The 21,051-nt window shown below is 35.7% G+C and overlaps 1 pseudogene; it reads right to left on the bottom strand.

Annotated features, from left to right (window-relative positions):
- Positions 1 to 21,051, bottom strand: part of LOC110670543 (bifunctional riboflavin biosynthesis protein RIBA 1, chloroplastic-like) — a 65,531-nt pseudogene that overhangs the window by 7,636 nt on the left and 36,844 nt on the right.

Genomic DNA, 21,051 nt, shown 5'->3' with positions numbered 1-21,051 from the left:
CACTTACCTTTACGAAGAGTAATGGGTAATCAAGATCAGTATGAGGTACAGGATCTCTCAACGAAGTAGCTGATGGAGGATCTGAGTTAGAAATCTCCAATCTCCTGGAATAAACATGAACAACGGGAGGTCGAGTAGGTCTAGAGACAGAAGGAACGGGCTGTGAGAGAGGACTAGACATTGGTTGGACAGTATATATTAAGAGATCATCCTTCTCCCCCTGACTCTCATACACAGATGATTGAGGAAAGAATGGAGTGGACTCAAAAAATGTGACATCTGCAGAAACAAGATAACGATTAAGAGTAGGAGAGAAACAGCGGCACCCTTTTTGGAGCCGGGAGTACCCAAGGAAGACACATTTGAGAGACTTCGATCCAATTTAGTAACCTGTGGACAAACATCACGCACAAAATAAGTACAACAAAAAATACGGGGTTCAACAGGGAACAAAGATTTTGTAGAAAACAAAGCAGTATAAGTAATATCCCCATTAAGGACAGAAGACGGCATACGATTGATAAAAAAAATATGCCGTAGAAATTGCATCCGTCCAAAAGTGTTTAGAAACTTTCATATGAAAAAGAAGAGCACGAGTTACCTCAAGAAGATGCTGATTTTTTCTTTTGGCCACACTATTTTGGGATTGGGTATCAACACAGGAAGACTGATAAAGAATATTATTTTGTATCACATAAGACTGAAATTATGCTGAAAAATATTTTTTGGCATTGTCACTTCTTAATATGCGCACAGAAATATTAAATTGAGTTTTGATTTCATTACAAAAGACACAAAAGATAGAAAATAATTCAGAACGATTCTTCATTAAATATAACCAGGTAACGCGAGAGTAATCATCAACAAAAGTAACAAAATAACGAAATCCAGTTTTAGAAGTAACAGAACAAGGATCCCAAGCATCAAAATGAACTAACTCAAAAGGGGATAAAGCCTGTTTATTGACTCTAGACACAGAAGGCAAACGATAATGTTTTGCAAATTGACACAACTCACATTCTAGTACTGATAAAAACTAAAACTGAGGACACAGCTTCTTCATGGTAAAAAAAGAAAGATGGCCCAATCTACAATGAGCTTCAAGAGGTGTTAAGGTACTAGAGCAAATAAGCGATCGCGGTACGTGTTTTTCCAGAATGTAAAGACCACCTGACTCACGTCCTCTACCAATAATCTGCTTCGTCGTGAGATCCTGAAACAAACACTGGTCAGAAAAAAAGGAAACAGAATAATTTAAGGTACAAGTAAGTTTACTAATAGAAAGTAGATTAAAAGAGAATTTTGGTAGACACAAAACAGATGACAAAGAAATTGACGAAGTCGGGTTCGCAGTTTCAGAACTCATGACACAAGAATTAAAACCATCAGCTAAAGCAATAGTAGAGGAAGTCAGATTAGACTGAAAAGCAGATAGAAGACTAAAATTACCTGTCATATGATCTGTCGCACCACAATCAATAACCCATTTGGATGAGGAAGACACAAGGCATGTAGTGGATTTATCTGACTCAGCGACCGCAGTGACAGGGGAACTGGTAGACTTTAAAGATGCCTGATACTGGAAAAACTGTGCAAAATCCTCTGCAAATACCAAAACAGTTTTCTTAGAGGAAGATACTGTAAAATCCTCTGCTGCCATATTTGCCATCTGTGATCGCTGATTTTTCTCTGAAGTTGCGGACAATTATATTTTGTATGACTAGGCTCATGGCCATAATAACAAATGACTCCTCTTGAGTTCTGATTAGAACTAGCCTCCCCATTATGCTGATAACCTTTGTTGCCTGTAATTCCTCCTCTAATTCCTCTTCTATTACCCTGTTGTCCATTTGGATTACAGCTAATAAGAGTACTACTGGCAGGCTATGAAGATTGAGTACTCTCTGTACGAAAGATCCGTGTGAACATTCCATGTAAAGAGGAAATCTCTGAACTGGAGAGAATATGAGATTTAGCAGTCTCATATTCTGAAGGAAGGCCTGTAAGAAAACTCATAACAGCCAGTTGCTCCCGTTGGGCCTGCTGAACTTTCACATCAGAACTAAAAGGCAATAATACATTAAGTTCCTCATATATTCATTTAAAATCCATAAAATAAGCCATGAGAGACTAATCCTCTTTCTCAGCACGGTAGAATGCCTTACAAATATCATAAATACGGGAGATATTCTCTTTACCAAAATACAAAAAATCTAAGCAATCCATCAATTCCTTAACAAATTCACAGTGATTAATTAAACTAATTACCTCACTGTGAATCGAGTTCCGAAGCTGCAAAAACAACCAAGCATCCTCTCTTAGCCAAGTTTGCTGTGTATCATCAGTAGGTGGGTCTTTAGTAAGGTGATCATCCTTATCAATGCTATGCAAATAGGCCCTAACAGTCTTACTCCACTTCAGGTAATTCGAACCATTAAGTTTGTGTTCCGTGATCTTAGTCATCATCGGAATCACATTAGAAATAACATTTTTATTGTCTGCCATTTGTTGAGACAAATAAAACTAACCTAAATGCTAATCCAAAGTGCTTACAGTTACAAAATCACAAATCAAGCAAATACCGAAATAGAATCTGAGAGCCAAACCTCAGAAGTCCTTTAATGGTGTACTGGATCAGGCAACAGCACACAGTGGTGGAATGAGGGGGTTGAGGCGAAGCCGACAATGCTAATTGGAGTCAAAATGGCAGGCTGTCGCACCTCCACACACCGGCGAGTGAAGAAACGGTGAGAACCTGAGTTGGGCGTGTGAGCCTCACGCGCTTGGATTCCGGCGACCGAATTAGAGGGGATGGCCGGTCGATGGCCAAGGTCTCTCCTCAGCTGGGTGGTGAGAACAAATAGTCATCCTAGATAGATGAACTTCTATGGTACCATGTAGAAAGAGATGATTCTCTTTAATTTCAATTAATCTGTACATGGGTATATATATACAATTGATTCCTATAATTGTGTTCTACTAATTAGGAAGAAATCCTAAATAGAAATACAGAACACATAATATACAGAGAAATAATATAGTGATTAACTTTCCATAACACCATCTTCTGTCCTTGATGGGGACATTCCTTATACTATTTTGTTTCCATATAAATCATTGTTTCCTGTTAAACCTTGGATTTTTGGCTGCACTTATTTTGTGCGAGATGTTCACCTACAGGCTTCTAAATTGGATCCAAAGTCTCTTAAATGTGTTTTTCTTGGATACTCGCTGCTCCAAAAAGGATACAAGTATTTTTTTCCAACTCTTAATCGTTACATTATTTCTGCTAATGTTATATTTTTTTAGTGTACTCCATTATTTCCTCAAACATCCATGTATGAGAATCAGGGGGAGAATGATGACCTTTTAGTTTACACTATTAAACAAAATCTTCCTCCTCCTCCTCCTCCTCCTCCTCCTCCTCCTGTCCCTGTCCCTGTCCCTGTCTCAGTAAGACCTCCTGTTTATCATGTTTATTCAAGGAGATTGTAGACTCCAGACTTAGATTTACACTGTTAAACAAAATCTTTCTCCTCCTCTTGCTCCTTCTGTCCCTATCCTTGTCTCAGTAAGACCTCCTGTTTATCATGTTTATTCAAGGAGATTGTAGACTCCAGACTTAGATCCTCCACCATATTCGTTGTCGGAAGATCTAGTTATTACCACTGATCATGATTCTACTTTAGATCTTTCCATCGCTCTTCGCAAAGGTAAACGTGCATGTATTTATCCTATTTCTTCTTTTGTTTCTTATAATCATTTGTCTTCTCCTTCTTGATGTTTTGTTACCTCTTTAGATTCTATAAAAATCCCTAAAATAGTCATTGAGGCATTATCTCATTCTGGTTTGTGTGCCGCTATGAAAGAGAAAATGGAGGCCTTAGATACAAATGATAAATGGGAACTGGTGCCTTTGCCCACTGGTAAGAAGGCAATTGGATGTAAATGAGTTTTTTCAGTAAAAACAAATCCTGATGGTTTTATAGCCAGATTGAAAGCACGCCTTGTAGCTAAAGGATATGCTCAAACATATAGGGTGGATTACTCTGATACTTGTTCTCCTGTAGCTAAACTAGCTTTGGTTCGATTGTTCATCTCCCTAGCAGCTACATATGATTGGCCTTTGTACCAATTAGATATAAAGAATGCCTTTCTTCATAGTGATCTTCAGGAAGAGGTATATATAGAGCAACCACTAGGTTTGTTGCTCAGGGAGAGTTGGGTAAAATTTGCAGACTCCAAAAGTCTCTTTATAGCTTGAAACAAAATTCTCGAGCTTGGTTTGGGAGATTCAGTGAAGTAGTATACGATTTTGGTATGCAAAAAAGTAAGGACGATTATTTGGTGTTTTATAGGCAGTCTGAGGATGGCCTAATTTTACTGATAGTGTATGTTGATGATATTATTATCACTGGGAGTGACTCTGCAAGTATTTCATCTCTTAAACACTTCCTTCAAACCCAGTTTCAAACAAAAGATTTAGGCCCACTCAAATATTTCTTGGGTATTTGTGAGAAAATAGAATAGAAGAAGAATATTGAGAATGATTGAAGAGCTTGATTATTTTCTCAAGCCAATAGTGTCAATTTCTAATCTGTACATGACAACTAAATAGAAAATATAATCCTAATTAAATACGTAATTATAGCCACGATTCTAGCACTTAAACATATTTACACAATTACTACAGATACACATATCCTAACTATTTATGTACATATCTTAACACTCCCCCTCAAGCTGGAGCGTACAAATCATATGCTCCAAGCTTGTTACAAATATATTCAATCCGAGAGCCTCTGAGAGATTTTGTCAGGATATCTGCTAATTGGTCATTTAAGCTAACAAACCTAGTGGCAATACACCCAGATTCAATCTTTTGTCTGATGAAATTACAATCCACCTCTATATGTTTTGTTCTCTCATGAAACACTGAATTAGAGGCAATGTGAAGTGCAACTTGATTGTCACAGATTAGCTGTATTTGTTTAAGTTCCCCATACTTCAACTCTTGGAGAAGTTGTTTCAACCATATAATTTCACAAGTTGCCAAAGCCATAGCTCGATATTCTGCTTCTGCACTTGACCTAGCAACCACATCTTGCTTCTTACTTTTCCAAGAAATCAAATTACCTCCAATCATAATGCAATATCCTGAAGTAGACCGTCTGTCTGAAGGAGAACCTGCCTAATCTGCATCTGAGTAACCAATAATCTATGAATGACCACTGTCTTCATATAATAGGCCTTGTCCTGGAGCTCCTTTTATATATCTGAGTATTTGAATAACTACATCCCAATGACTACTACATGGTACTTAAAGGAACTAACTGACCACACTTACAGCAAATGAGATGTCTGGGCATGTGATTGTAAGATAATTGAGTTTTCCAACCAATCTCTAGTATCTACCAGGATCCTCCAATGGCTCCCCCTGTCCAGGAATAAGTTTGACATTTGGATCCATTGGAGTATCTACATGTCTACAGTCTAACATGCCCGTCTCTGTTAGTATATCCAAAGCATATTTTCTTTGAGAAATGGTGATACCTGTCTTGGATTATGCCACTTCAATCCCCAAGAAATACTTTAGCTTCCCAAGATCCTTAGTCTGAAAATGAGTGGAAAAGTATTGTTTGAGTTTTGAGATCCTAACATGATCATTTCCTGTAATAACAATGTCATCAACATAAACAACGAGATAAATGCACTTATCATGGCCATTATAGTGGAAAAATAATGAATGGTCAATTTCACTCCGAGATATTTCAAATTGTTGGACTGTAGTACTAAACTGTCCAAACCATGCTCTTGGAGATTGTTTCAAGCCATATAAAGAACGCCATAGGCGACACACCAAACCAGACTCCCCCTGAGCAACAAACCCTGGTAGTTGCTCCATATAAACTTCCTCAGCTAGCTTTCCATGTAAAAAGGCATTTTTGATATCCAGTTGATGAAGTGGCTGTGGGGAGGGGGCCGTGAGGCGAAATATCATCTATTAGAATTATATAAAATACACCAGGTAATGCCCAGGAAAGATGGTGGAGTCACAATGGTCTCACTTAAGTACCACCTCCTTAGACAGCATTTCCTAGACATGCACTTCATACAATCCTAATAGAATCAAACCACTGGTAAGTACCGTCTTCCCATAACACTACCACGGTACTAAGGATTTATGCTACGAATGCATAGATAGACAGGAGTCGTCACCCGGGTAATAACCAGGACATATTCAGTGTTTCTTTCGAGGGTCATGGATGGCAACTTACTCCTTGCAGAGTTTCCACAACCGTCATTACCATAGCCCAATGTTTAGGTTCGAGATAGTGGGTACGTAAAGGGAAGGTGTTAGGCACCCCTTACGCCTGGTCTAACCTCGTTAATTCGAGTGCCAGTCTTCTACTAATGTTTCTAAAAGTCTTGTTTATCATTCCTTTATTAAACTTCATCCTAAAAAATGCAATTCTAATCCTACACACGCAAGTAATTCACAAAAGGATTGCTGTTTACACACAATTTTCATGCACAAGTAATTCCTATCTATAGGGTTGCTAATTATTTAAATGATATTTACCAGATGACTAAAATTAATTTATTATTGAGAATTTAATTTACAAACAAATTCAATTTCAAATAACCCTACGTTTTTATTTAACCTAATTAATTAATTTTCACTAAGTTACCCTAAGGATAATTGAACTAAGTTAATTATGTACATATATAATTTATTTTAATATCACATAAGGCCCAAACAATCACAACCTAATAAAGATTTCTAAAATGCAAATTTATTTTACAATTACCAAGTATTAAATTAAATTTATTTACATGCCAATGTTAGTTTAATTTACAAACAAGATTAATTTTAATTTACAAAGTATTTATTTAAATTAATTACATGCAAAAGTCAATTAAATTAAAAACAAAGTTAATTTTAATTTACCAAATAAAAGTTCTATTATTACTATAATTTCATGCCAATGGTTATTCGAGAAGTTTAGAGCTACTTACCTGTTGGTAAATGCAGTTGTCATTGGGGCAAGCTATCCTTAAAAAAGGGTCTTCTCTTCTAGTATGGCAATGATATCCCTGGCTTACTCCCGTTTAGCTCCATATAAGTAGGGGTGGCCACGGTTCAGGAACCGCCGGTTACGGTTCCTGAACCGCCGGTTCAGGTTCAATGAAATTATGAACCTGAACCAAACCATCATAGGACGGTTTGGAAGACGGTTCTTGAACTGTCGGTTCCGGTTCGAGCCCCGGTTTAAAACGGTTTAAAGGACGGTTCGAAAAATGACAGTTCAAGACGGTTTGAAAGCGGTTTAAGAGCAACTTAAAGGAAAAAAATTAGAGAAAAATTTTATTGATTTAAAATTTAAGTTATATTTGTAAAAATATTTTAATTTTTCTTAAAAATCTTTCAATCAAAATAAAATAAGAAAAATAAGAATAAAAATAACTTATTTTTAAGAAAAATTTAATAAGCAAAGACTTGAACTTATTAAAAAGCTAGAGATAAAATTAATTTTTTAAAAAAAATTAGAAAAATATGCATGAACTTAATTTTGCCTATGTATCCATTTAGGATTTAGAGGAATCAAAATTTTCAGTTATGAGTTGAGAGAAGGGAGAATGAGGTGGTTTGGTCATGTGAAGCATAGACATAGGAAAGCTCCAATTAGACAAGTAGATCATATTGGGTTGAGGATAGAAAGAAAATAATAGGTAGACCTAAACTGACTTTGAGGAGAATAGTACAACATGACATAGAAGTATTACACATTTCCGAGAATTTAACCCAAAATCGTTTAGAGTGGAGAAAGAGAATCTATATAGCAAACCCCAATAAATTTTTGGGATAAAAGCTTAGTTGAATTGAGTATTACTTGCCATTTTTTAAAAAATTATATAATAATTGATAATTAAAAAAACATAAAAGAAAAAAAAATCAAAATAGAGGGTATTGAAAATTTTATTGAAGATATAAAATAATAAAAGAGTAATTGAGATAGTATTAAAAATTTCAGTGAGCATAAAAATAATAAAGTAGCGGAATTGTGAAAGTACTGAGAATTAAAAGGAGTGTAGAAAATAATTATTTAAAAAATTTGAGAGAAATTGAAAGAGTATTAAGAATTAAAGAGAGTGTAGAGAATAATTGTGTAGAGAATTAATGATATATATATATATATATATATATATATATATATATATATATATATATATATATATAAATGAATTAGGAGTAGAGTGAAGTATTTATTGAATTTTTTTGTATTTAAATCGCCGGTTTGGTCCGGTTCGGAATCGTTGATTCAATCCGGTTCGGAACCGCCGGTTCACGGTTTCTAAAAATTATGAACCTGAACCAAACCGTAGAAGGACGGTTTCGGTCCGGTTTGAAGCCAGTTCCGGTTTTGACCGGTTTCAATTCGGTTTGGACCGAACCGGTTCCGGTTTGGTTCCGGTTCGAAACCGGACCGTGGCCACCCCTACATATAAGCTCCACACAAATGCCCTCTTTGGTAATTATCTTAGAGCTACTTACCAATTTTGTTTGTAATAAAAAATAAAAAAAATAAAAGAAATAAAGAAAATATTAATAACAATTTACATTGGATTCTAACTCTAGTCTCCTAAAGGGTTAAGGTTCCTAATTAGTTACAACTACCTAATGGTCTAAGTCTTCTAACATGATCCAAACACTTCATAACACTTCTTGAATTAAAAGAACACAGAAAAATAGATCAAATATCAATTAAAACCCAAGAAAATACAAGAACATGCATAAATATACAATTTCTAAATTCTGGCAGATTAACAGTAGCAAGAAATCTGATTTTTTAAAAATAGTTATACATGCCTAAAAATCGTAAAAAAATTACAGAAGACAGCCTACATATCATATAAGATCATAAAATTTATAAATCAAACAAAACCCTAGCCGAATGGTCTACATAAATCGTAACTTTTCTAAGTGACAGAATCGTACTACTTTTTTGTAAAATTCATAACTCATTAACCACAACAGATATGAATGCAAAACCAATTGGAAAATATTCATAAGATTCTGAAGTTAATTTTAGACACTAGATTTACACAAAAATATTAAGGAACAAGGGAGATATGAGCTTCACAAGTCGGATATCCCGCAAATCAGATTTTACAGGAACCCTAACTTCAAACAGCCATAACTTATAAAATATTGAAGCTTTTTTTGTAATTCTTGAGCCTAAAATTAATGGAATTTTGAGTAGAATATGAATATAATTTTTACAAATTTTTTACAAATTCATAAAATAAAGAAAAATAATAAAAATACGAGAGACAAACTAAACATGTGCAGAGTTGTGTATCCCCTCAAATTAAACATGATTACATGATCTATATGAACATATAAAATAAATTGAAGACAAAGAGCATCGAATTAAAATATTGTGTGGCATAGATCTTGAAAAGAAAACAATAAAAACTTACCTTCTAGAAATCTTGTATGAAAATCTTCTTGAAGAAAAGGAAAAATAAGAAAGAACTCAAAAAGTCTTGAATATCTCTAAATTTCTTATAGATCTCAATTTTCTCTTCCTCTTTCCTCCCATCTCCCCCTTCTTCCCTTTTCTAGTAGGGTATTTATAGGGTTTTGGGAGAGAGGTGTGATAGGGTTTGGAGTCTTAGGGTAATAAAGTTTAGATGACTTAAACAACTACGATTGCAGAATTCGAATAAGACTGGGATATGGGTGAGGTGTTTCAACCAATAGGAAGACAGGAAAAAATGAAAGACACCAATAGGGAGTGAGAAAGAGGTGTGGTAGGTTTGGAGTCCTAGTATGATAAAGTTCAAATAGCTTAAATGACTAGGATTGATGAATTTGGATGAGACTAGAATATGGGTGAGGTGTTCCAACCAATAGAAAGAGAGGGAAAGGGGGTGACACCAATAGGGAGTGAGGAAGAGAGTGGAGCCAAGAAGGAGAGAGATATTTTGTTATTTTAATTTTTAGAAAATAATTAAATAGGTCCCATTTAAAATTTCTAACTAGGCTTTCTTAGACTCATAGAGCCCAATTAAACTTAATTAGATCCATTTAAGAACTACCCATATTAAATTTAAATAAAATAAAATTTTATTTAAATTTAATTAAATTAATTTCCCTAAAACTTTATTGTTATTTTATTTTTTCAAGATCATGCCACGGAATTAATAATTCAGCTCCATGCCTCCAATTACATCTTACAGTCATATAATTTTGCATCATCGGATTTCCCATGGTCTCAATGCACATACTCATCACAAAATAAGGGTATACAGTTTACCCCCCACTTTGGCGAAAGTTGAAATCAATGCGAAAGCATTGCTCAAGTTTCGTCAAAGTGAAACTCAAATTTCTAATAACTATGAAACATTGGCTATGAGAATCAAGTATATCTTGCTCGGTCGACATACTCTATGTTATGAGACTAGCTCTGATCTCATACTTGATAATAAGCGTGTCATGTGAAAAATGAGTGTATCTTGCTTTGTCGATACAATCTGCGTTATAAGACTAGCTACGATCTCATAACAGTGATAACTGTGTCATGTGAAAATTGAGTGCATCTTGCTCTGTTAATACACTTTGCGTCATGAGACTAGCTACGGTCTCATAACAGTGATAACTGTGTCATGTGAAAATTGAGTGCAGCTTGCTCTGTCGATACACTCTGTGTCATGAGACTAGCTACGGTCTCATAGCAATGGCAACTGTGTGATTTAAAATGTTGTGGATTCGTATTTAGGACCACAGTCCTAAACTACCTACGTATCCCCCTCGTTATCCTGAGAAAGAATCAGACCCACTCGTAGTTCGACACTTGAAACTGTGGTGATGCATGTTCTTCTACGCCTTACACACATACAAGTGACATGTTGAAGCGTGTTCTTCTACGCCTTACACAACTATGCCATATGCCCTAAACAACGTTCAAGGACTTACCAAAAAATATCTGTCATGAAATGTTGTGGGTTCGTATTTAGGACCGCAGTCCTAAACTACCTACGTATCCCCCTCGCTATCCTGAGGAAGAATCAGACCCCCTCGTAGTTCGACACTTGAAACTGTGGTGATGCATGTTATGCTACGCCTTACACACCTACAGGTGACATGTTGATGCATGTTCTTCTATGCCTTACACAACTATGTCATGCACCCTAAACAATGTCTAAGGACTTACAAAAAAATATCTAATTCATGATTTGAAAAAATTGGGATGACTGGGTCTCAAAATTCTCTCTGATTTTTATGTTTCCTGTATGCTACTTCCTATCATGGGCATGCTGATTTTACTAGAGATTCTAAAAAAACTTAGTCCTCTAGGGGACCTCTTTTTGCAAAAACTTTCTTATAACCTCAAAATTTTTGAGAAGAACTGTTCACCAAAAAAGACTTTCTCAAGGTCACAATACAATTTCCCTCTGATTTTTTCTTTTTCTTCTCTCTCCCCATGGTTCATTATTCTAAAGCCATTTCAAAATCTTGTTCTGCCTTGACTCCTTTCTTTTACATGAACTCAATTCTTTGTGCCCTAACTTTTGCCTGAAATGCCCTTTTGGGTTTTCATCTCAGCGGGCTTACTCTAACTTTTGCCTAAGCGGCCCTTTTGAGTTTTCCACTTAGCGAGCTCTCTTTTTTTCTTTTCTTTTTCTAGTTCTTTTTTCTTTTTTTTTTTTTGAAATTAGACAATCACGAGGGCATTCATATCAAGCATCTATTCTGTCATGCTAAAAAAACAATAGGTTAAATCAAAACAATGCAGTTTAATTACTTAATCATTTGATGTATCTCTCAAGATACAAACATTTGCGATCATAATTAAATAAAATCCATTCCTAGTTAATGCAATAAAAACTTCTTTATTTATTCAGGTACACCATTACTCCCTCTTACATTTAGTTTTGCTAAATTTCTAACCTTTCAAAGTTAGAAATAAGCTTTATAACCTGCCGAATGGCCTTTTTAGGTTTTTCATCCAGATCTTCTCTCATCTCTCCTTTTGCCTAGACTGCCTTTTGCAGGTTTTCAATTTAGCATTTTTTCTTTTCTGTTCTTTTCTTCTTTGACCCTTACTTTTGCCTAGACCGTCTTTTGTAAGTTTTCAGCCTAGCAGGCCTATCTCACACAAAGTACCATTTGAGCCTATCTAAATTGACTGGTTCTTGAAATTCATTCTCATCCAAGTTTGATATTCTTACTGTGGTAAGATCTTGTTGACTATGTATGGACCATCCTAGCTTGAGTAAACTTTCCTCTTAAATCAAAAGGGATGGGCTGAGCTTGTTTCAAAATCATGCATCCCTCTTTGATCTTTCTTGGCTTCACCTTTTTATTAAAGGCTCTAGCTATCTTCCTCTGATAAGCCTGCATATGATACAAAGCTCACATCCTCTTTTCATCAATCAAAGCTAGTTCTTCATATCTCTTCTAGGCCCACTCATTTTCTACGATCTTAGCTTCTAGCATCACTTTTAAGGATTTGACCTCTTGCTTAATGGATAGCACTACTTTAGTCCCATACACTAAAGAGAATGGGATTGCTCTCGTGGATGTCCTTGTAGTACTAAAATAACCTTAAAGAACATAAAGGAGTTTTTCAGGCCAATCCTTATATGTTTCGAACATTTTTTTTCCAACTAAAACCTTTCCATTCATATGGGGACCACACATTCTTGCATGTACTTCTTTTATTATTTGCTCAGTCTATTTTTCTATCACACATAAGAGTTTGTAGAATTACCCCCCAGCTACAGTAAGTTGAGTGTCTAATCTATGAATTGTTGCTCTATCTCTTTTTTAGGCTTATTGCGAGTATTCTCTCACTTTCAGAGACCTCCTTATGTCTTCATATCATTCTCCTTCTCCCTCTAGATCCACATGTGCTACTATTAATCCTTCATAGCATGAAATTTTACTCCTCATTAGGGTAACTAGCTAAGTCAATTTTTTATCATTCTTTTCCTATGGGGACACTAGCTTGGCTTAGGAATCGGCCATCTAATTTTAAACTCGAAGCATATGCTTCTTGGTACTTTATTAACAAGGCTATAAATTTATCTCTTTCTTCTTGGATTAAATCTTCAGCTAACTTAATGTCTTTAAGATTATTTGGTGTACCCAAATTAATAGAGATCGATTTTGATGCATTAATAGAAACTGATTCTAAATGATTATGAATGCCATTCATATGCTTATTAATATAAACATCAAATAAGTAAGCAAAAAGACTAGTCATATTAGTAATTTTTGCCTCGAAATCTTCATCAAGTACATCAGAAATAGAAACATGAGTATCACTACTGTGAGCATTACAAAAGATAAACTCAAACTTAGGAGTGTAACTTTAGGTTCTTGGCTTCCATGCAGTTTTTAGATCAATGGTGCTGATTTTCTACTCTAATTCTTTCACATGTGGTAAGCCCTAATCATATGTTAAGGTAATTGGCCCCCTCTTTCAAGAACTTAGGAGGTCTTGACTCTTTTTCCTCTTTAGTTGGCTCATAGCCCAAACCATACATTGTGATCTACCCCTTCATCTCAAGAAAAGTCACTAGACCATCTATACTTTCTCCTAGGCCTGTGCTAAGAAAAAACTTCACCCCTTTTTTCATAGTAGCCACCTTTAGATCCATCTCGTTTTTATAGATCCCAACAACTTGAAAATCAAACACTAGTGGAACTGAACCATCTAGTTGTAATGCAACTACCTCCTTATCAAAATTGATCAAAACGTCTAAAGGACCCTCATCATAGCTAGAATTATCACAAATGTCAACAACCATTATAGACTGAGGTTCATTGGGCTTTTGGATGGGTTGGATAGGTTCACTGGGCTTTTGGATGGGTTGGATAAGTTCATTGGGCTTTTGGATGGATTGGATAAAGTCAATAATTCTGTTAGGGTTATTTGGGGTGATGGAGATCATATAAGGACCTGGTGTAAGAGGAAATTTTGGCTAGGCATGGGGCTTTTGGGTTGATTTTCTGGATCAATTATCCTTTTGGCATCAATTAGGTCTTAGATATCATGCTTAAGTTGAAAGCATCAGTCGGTGTCATGATTGTAGGCTTGGTAGAACCAGCAATATTGGTTGATATCATAGCTAGGTGGGAGTGGATTTGGTAGTGGTCCGGATGCTAAGAGCTATAGGAGGTTTTGAACTTTGAGACGCTCCAAAACTTCAGATAAGGGTTGGCTGAATTGGAAAAATCTCCTTGAGGTGTGAGACACAATTTGAACCTCAATAACTTTAATGCCACTTAATTGGCCTATCTCAGGGCCTCTTTCTAAAGTTGATCACAATTTTCTCTTCTTAGCTCAAACATCTTAGCGTTCAATATTTCATCAAGCATGGCCATAGTTTCTTCCATCTTAAATAGTGCAGGTAAAATCCTTACTAGTCTTTTCCTTTCCCTAACCCAAGTGACCTGATTGGAAGTCTCTTTGGTGTGTTTTGAGGCTATGTTTGCTCAAAAAAATAAGATTTAAAGGTTAACCTAAGCATGCTATGTACATGAATGCAATGCATGAATAGACCTTTTTTTTTTTTGCCTTTACTTTTATAAAACCAAAACCGAACCATACCAATAGAACCAAAACTGAACCAAAACCAGACCATATAAACTAAATTAAAATCGGACTGAAGACTGAATCAAAACCAAAAAAAAAATCTCCAGAACTGAATTTTCGCCCCCTTATACCTTCAACTCTCACGTGCGGGGTAAGAAAAAATTCTATCCTAGGCTATGGTACATTGGACACACTAACAGGGAGTGGTCCAGGACGATCCTTCACTCACAAACAAAGGATTTATATCCTTAAAGTTTAACCATAAATAAGCATCATCTTGCTTAACATGGGTTTTGAAATGGACTTGGGCCTATACACACATTAGGTTTATGCATAGGCCTAGGTTCATCTCAACTACCACTAGAACTTATAGTTTAAATAGTAAGGTTATAAATCCAGCACAACAAAAATCTACGGGGTACCTAGGGTTGAAATCTATGGCTCATGAGCTTCATTGGATAGGAAAAGGGTCACCCATGCAAGAGCTTGTCCATTAAGCACAACGGCCGGAGCTGTGGCTCTTTTATATACTCGAAGGTACGGGCATGGGGTGCTAGCATTCACCAATTCGTCATAGCCCGAGTAGAACTATGGTCTCCTTGGCTAGTACCAATGGGGCTAAAAAGGATAAGGGTGATCCGTGTGATAGTGTAGTGCAATGCAAAAAAGTTTAACAGAGTAATAATATTAGACTAATAGAAACATGTTGGAGTAACTATCCATTTAGTCCCCAGTGAAGTCGCCAAACTGTGGGGAGGGGCGTGAGGCGAAATATCATCCATTAGAATTATATAAAATACACCAAGTAATGCCCAGGAAAGATGGTAGAGTCACAATGGTCTCACTTAAGTACCACCTCCTTAGACAGCATTTCCTAGACATGCACTTCATACAATCCTAATAGAATCAAACCACTGGTAAGTACCGTCTTCCCATAACACTACCACGGTACTAAGGATTTATGCTACGAAGGTATAGATAGACAGTAGTCGCCACCCAGGTAATAACCGGGACATATTCAGTGTTTCTTTCGAGGGTTATGGATGGCAACTTACTCCTTGCAAAGTTTCCACAACTGTCATTACCATAGCCCAATGTCTAGGTTCGGGATAGTGGGTACATAAGGGGAAGGTGTTAGGCACCCCTTACGCCTGGTCTAACCTCGTTAATTCGAGTGCCAGTTCTCTACTAATGTTTCTAAAAGTCTTATTTATCATTCCTTTATTAAACTTCATCCTAAAAAATGCAATTCTAATCCTACACATGCAAGTAATTCACAAAAGAGTTGTTGTTTACACACAATTTTCATGCACAAGTAATTCCTATCTATGGGGTTGCTAATTATTTAAATGATATTTACCAGATGACTAAAATTAATTTATTATTAAGAATTTAATTTACAAACAAATTCAATTTCAAATAACCCTACGTTTCTATTTAACCTAATTAATTAATTTTCATCAAGTTACCCTAAGGATAATTGAACTAAGTTAACTATGTACATGTGTAATTTATTCTAATATCACATAAGGCCCAAACAATCACAACCTAATAAAGATTTCTAACATGCAAATTTATTTTACAATTACCAAGTATTAAATTAAATTTATTTACATGCCAATGTTAACTCGGCCTAAGTAGTTTGCGCTTAGCCGGTCCCAAGCCCGGATAAAGGAGGAGGGTTGCGGTAGGTGACAACCAGCGTAAAAATTTCGTCACACCCTATGATATGGATTCAAATGATATAAACGTTGGGTCGTCCTCTACTAACGACGCGCTACGCCGGGCCGGGTGTAGTGATAAATATGCAAGGGTGTAGGGCGTTCACCGAAAGCGGCAGCGCCATGCCGCGCCGGGTGTGGTGTTAAGTGAGCAAGGGTTCCCACATCATGGACGGGTGTGGGTAAAGAAGTTAGTCCATAGGACAGATAATAGAACAAATAGTGGAACAGAACACAAGATAGATATAGAAAACAATAGAAGATATCATAGAAGGAGACCAATTAGGAAGGAGCAGGATAGGAGGAGGATCAGGGTTGGTACTTGGAATGTTGGATCACTTACAGGAAAATTGATAGAGCTTGTGGATACCTTGGAAAGGAGAAGGGTGAATATTGCTTGCATTCAGGAGACTAAATGGGTAGGAAAGAAAAGTAAGGAAGTGGGTAATTCAGGGTACAAACTGTGGTTTACCAGAAAGGAGAGAAATAAGAACGGAGTGGGTATAATCATAGACAGAACATTGAAAGACGCAGTAGTAGCTGTGAAAAGAGTAGGAGATAGAATTATACTAGTAAAGCTAGTACTAGAAGGAGAAACAATAAATATAGTTAGTACTTATGCCCCACAAATAGGACTAGACAGTGAGAGTAAACAAAGGTTTTGGGAAGATATGGATGATTTAATGCAAAGCATACCGAATGAAGAGAATGTTTTCATTGGTGGAGATTTGAATGGACATGTAGGAAGTGATAGGCAAGGTTATGAGAATGTTCATGGAGGTTTTGGTTTTGGCAATCGAAATGAGGAGGGAAAAAGCATCCTGGATTTTGCTATGGCATACGACCTAATACTAGCAAATACCTACTTTATAAAAAGAGAGTCACATTTAGTGACTTTCAAAAGTGGGCAACATAGAAGCCAAATCGACTTCCTCTTAACCAGGAAGACAAATAGAGCTCTATGCAAGGATTGCAAGGTCATTCCAGGAGAGGCTTTAACAAGTCAACATCGGTTAGTGGTCTTGGATGTCAAGTTTAGGAACAATTCAAGTAAGGTTAGAAGAAATAGTGTAGCTCGAACAAAGTGGTGGGAGTTCAAAGGAGTAAAGCAAGTGAAGTTCAAAAATGAGCTTCTCGAGTCCGAAGTATGGAAGCTAGATATGGAGGCCAATGATATGTGGATACAGATGGCATCAAAGATTAGAGAAGTAGCTAGAAAAGTACTTGGAGAGTCTAAAGGACATGGACCACCCTCAAAAGAGAGATGGTGGTGGAATGAGGAAGTACACAAGCGTTGAAGAGAAAAAGGGAATGGTATAAGAAATTACCTAAATGTGATAATAATGAGGCATATGAACAGTACAAGATAGCAAAGAAAGAAGCAAAAAAGGCAGTTAGTCAAGCAAGAGCACAGGCCTTTGAAAAGTTATATAAGAAACTTGGAACTAAAGAAGGGGAGAAAGATATTTATAGATTAGCAAGGAGTAGAGAAAGGAAATGTCAAGATCTCAATCAAGTTAGGTGCATTAAGGATAAAGAAGGAAAAGTGTTGGTAAAAGATGAGGACATTAAAGAAAGATGGAGAAATTATTTTAATGATCTCTTTAATAATAGTCAAAATGGTAATAGCGTGAATATAGATTATAGAACAATAGAAAAGAATGTAAATTATACCAGAAGGATTCGATCTTTAAAAGTAAAGGAAGCACTTAAGAGAATGAAAGTGGGTAAAGCTTGTGGACCCGATGAAATACCAATTGAAGTGTGGAAGTATTTGGGAGATATGGGAGTGGCATGGTTAACTAAATTATTTAATAAGATTCTAAACTCAAAGAAAATGCCTGATGAATGGAGGAAGAGTATTTTAGTACCTATTTTTAAAAATAAGAGAGACATACAGAGTTGCTCAAACTATAGGGGAATTAAACTCATGAGCCATGCTATGAAGTTATGGGAGAGAGTTGTGGAGCATCGACTACGTCATGATACTTCTATCTCTCTCAATCAATTTGGTTTCATGCCCGGTCGTTAAACTATGGAAGTGATCTTTCTCATTAGAAGCTTGATGAAGAAATATAGAGATGTGAAGAAAGATCTACACATGGTTTTTATTGATTTGGAGAAGGCTTATGATAGTGTTCCAAGAGAGGTCTTATGGAATGTGTTAGAACAAAAGAGGGTATCTATTAGGTACATACAAGTATTGAAAGATATGTATGAAGGAGCAACTACTATTGTGCGCACAAAGGGGAGGGGACACAAGTGATTTTCCGATCTCAATTGGATTACACCAAGGATCGACCATAAGCCCTTACCTTTTACATTAGTTTTAGATGAACTGAAACATATACAAGAGAGTATTCCTTGGTGCATGATGTTTGCGGATGATATTGTTCTGATAGATGAGACACGAGAAGGAGTCAATAGGAAGCTAGAACTTTGGAGAAGTACTCTAGAGTCAAAGGGTTTTAAGTTAAGTAGAACGAAGACAGAATACATGCATTGCAAGTTCAGTGAAGGCCAAACTGGTGATAGGGAAGGAGTTAGTTTGAATGGAGTGGTACTGTCCCAAAGTAATTACTTTAAATATCTAGGCTCAGTCCTTCAAGTAGATGGGGGATGTGAGGAGGATGTTAGTCATAGGATTAAAGCCGGATGGTTGAAGTGGAGACGTGCCACGGGAGTTTTATGTGATCGTAAGATTCCCAATAAATTAAAAGGATTATTTTACCGTCTGACCATACGACCGGCTATGTTTTATGGTAGTGAGTGTTGGGCACTGAAAGAGTCGTATGCATCTAAGATAAGAGTTGCAGAGATGAGAATGTTAAGGTGGATGAGTGGCCATACTAGACTAGATAAAGTCCGTAATGAGAGTATTAGAGAAAAGGTAGGAGTGGTGCCAATTGAAGATAAGTTAAGAGAAGGGAGATTGAGGTAGTTTGGTCATGTGAAGCGTAGACATACGGAGGCTCCAGTTAGACAAGTAGAGCACATTAGGTTAGAGGATAGAAAGAAAAAAAGGGGTAGACCTAAATTAACTTGGAGAAGAGTAGTACAACATGACTTAGAAGCATTAAACATTTCTGAGGATTTAACCCAAAATCGTTCAGAGTGGAAAAAGCGAATCCATATAGCCGACCCCAAATTTTTGGGATAAAGGCTTAGTTGAGTTGAGTTGAGTTGAGTTGTACATGCCAATGTTAGTTTAATTTATAAACAAGATTAATTTTAATTTACAAAGTATTTATTTAAATTAATTATATGCAAAAGTCAGTTAAATTAAAAACAAAATTAATTTTAATTTACCAAATAAAAGTTCTATTATTACTACAATTTCATGCCAATGGTTATTCGAGAAGTTTAGAGCTACTTATCTGTTGGTAAATGCAGTTGCTATTGGGGCAAGCTACCCTTAAAAAAGGGTCTTCTCTTCTAGTATGACAATTATATCCCTGGTTACTCCCGTTTAGCTCCATATAAGCTCCACGCAAATGCCCTCTTTGGTACTTACCTTAGGGCTACTTATCAATTTTGTTTGCAATAAAAAATAAAGAAACTAAAGAAAATAAAAGAAATAAAGAAAATATTAATAACAATTTACATTGAATTCTAACTTTAGTCTCCTGAAGGGTTAAGGTTCTTAATTAGTTACAACTACCTAATGGTCTAAGTCTTCTAATATGATCCAAACACTTCATAACACTTCTTTAATTAAAAGAACACAGAAAAATAGATCAAATATCAATTAAAACCCAAGAAAATACAAAAACATGCATAAATATACAATTTCTAAATTCTGGCAGATTAACGGTAGCAAGAAATCCAATTTTTTAAAAATAGTTATACATGCCTAAAAATCGTAAAAAAAATTATAGAAGATAGCCTACATATCATACAAGATCATAAAATTTATAAATCAAACAAAACCCTAGCCGAATGGTCTACATAAATCGTAACTTTTCTAAGTGACAGAATCGTACTACTTTTTTGTAAAATTCATAACTCATTAACCACAACAGATATGAATGCAAAACCAATTGGAAAAGATTTATAAGATTTTGAAGTTAATTTTAGACACTAGATTTACACAAAACTATTAAGGAACAAGGGAGATATGAGCTCCACAAGTCGGATATCCTGCAAATCAGATTTTACAGGAACCCTAACTTCAAACAGCAATAACTTACAAAATATTAAAGCTTTTTTTGTGATTCTTGAGCCTAAAATTAATAGAATTTTGTGTAGAATATGAATATAATTTTTACAAATTTTTTACAGATTCAGAAAATAAAGAAAAATAATAAAAATATGAGAGACAGAAACTAAACATGTGCAGAGTTGTGTATCCCCTCAAATTAAACATGATTACATGATCTATATGAACATATAAAATAAATTGAAGACAAAGAGTATAGAATTAAAATATTGTGTGGCATAGATCTTGAAAAGAAAACAATAAAAACTTACTTTCTAGAAATCTTGTATGAAAATCTTCTTGAAGAAAAGAAAAAATAAGGAAGAACTCAAAAAGTCTTGAATATCTTTAAATTTCTTATAGATCTGAATTTCTCTTCCTCTTTCCTCCCATCTCCCCCTTCTTTCCTTCTCTAGTAGGGTATTTATAGGGTTTTGGGAGAGAGGTGTGATAGGGTTTGGAGTCTTAGCGTGATAAAGTTTAGATGACTTAAACAACTACGATTGCAGAATTCGAATAA

Source organism: Hevea brasiliensis, unplaced genomic scaffold (genome assembly GCF_030052815.1).
Source record: "Hevea brasiliensis isolate MT/VB/25A 57/8 unplaced genomic scaffold, ASM3005281v1 Scaf154, whole genome shotgun sequence".
NCBI lineage: Eukaryota > Viridiplantae > Streptophyta > Magnoliopsida > Malpighiales > Euphorbiaceae > Hevea > Hevea brasiliensis.
This window is presented reverse-complemented; position numbering and strand designations above follow the sequence as displayed.